The sequence below is a fragment of the Papaver somniferum genome, chromosome 2, assembly GCF_003573695.1.
Source record: "Papaver somniferum cultivar HN1 chromosome 2, ASM357369v1, whole genome shotgun sequence".
Classification (NCBI taxonomy): Eukaryota; Viridiplantae; Streptophyta; class Magnoliopsida; order Ranunculales; family Papaveraceae; genus Papaver; species Papaver somniferum.
Window position 1 is genome coordinate 57473957 of NC_039359.1, and position 1210 is coordinate 57475166.

The following is a 1210-nucleotide window of genomic DNA, read 5'->3' on the forward strand; positions in this document are numbered from 1 at the left end:
GGAAAGGTGGTTGGCATGCCATTGGCACATGTGGCATGGCATGCCTTGGCGCGGTTTGGCGTGGCCAAAACTAGGGTTTTGGGCCAAAGGTTACCATGCGTTGTTTGGCGACCTTGGACGGCTAGGATTTGCATCTAGGATGGAAGGGTGGTCGTTGATCGTCGCACGCCTTCGTTTTGTTAGCAGCATGGGGAAGGCCGGCATGGTATGGTGCGGCAAGGTGGTTGTCATTCTATTGGCACATGTGGCATGGCATGCCTTGGCACGGTTTGGCGTGACCAAAACTAGGGTTTTGGGACAAAGGTTACCATGCATTGTTTGGTGACCTTGGACGACTAGGATTTACATATAGGATGGAAGGGTGGTCGTTGATCGTCGCACTCCTTTGTTTTGGTAGCCGCATGGGGAAGGTAGGCATGGTATGGCGCGGAAAGGTGGTTGGCATGCCATTGGAACATGTGGCATGGTATGCCTTAGCGCGGTTTGGCGTGGACAAAACTAGGGTTTTTGGGCCAAAGGTTACTATGCATTGTTTGGAGACCTTGGACGGCTAGGATTTACATCTAGGATAGAAGGGTGGCCGTTGATCGTCGCACGCCTTCGTTTTGGTAGCCACATGCGGAAGGCCGGCATGGTATGGCGCGGCAAGGTGGTTGGCATGCCATTGGCACATATGGCATGGCATTCCGTGGCGCGGTTTGGCGTGGACAAAACTAGGGTTTTGGGCCAAAGGTTACCATGCGTTGTTTTGCGACCTTGGACGGCTAGGATTTTCATATAGGATGGAAGGGTGGTCGTTGATCGTCGCACGCCTTCGCTTTGCTAGCCGCATAGGGAAGGCCGGCATGGTTGGGCCAAGGTCAATGACGCGGATGGCTTGGAATAGTGGGGCCAAGGGTTTGGTACGGAAGGCTTGGCATGGTGGGGCCAAGGCAAGGTGCGGTTGTCTTGGCATGGTGGGGCCAAGGTTTTGGCATGCCATTGGCGCATGGTGCGGTTAGCATGGTTGGGGCCAAGGAAAGGTGCGGTTGGCTTGGCATGGTGGGGCCAAGGGTTTGGCATGCCATTGGCGCATGGTGCGGCTAGCATGATTGGCATGCCTTGGCGCGGTAGACGTGGCTGGCATGGTTTGCCATTGGCACAGTGGTACGGCTGGCATGGTTGGAATGCCTTGGCGCGAAGATGTGGCTGGTATGGTTTTCCATTGGCA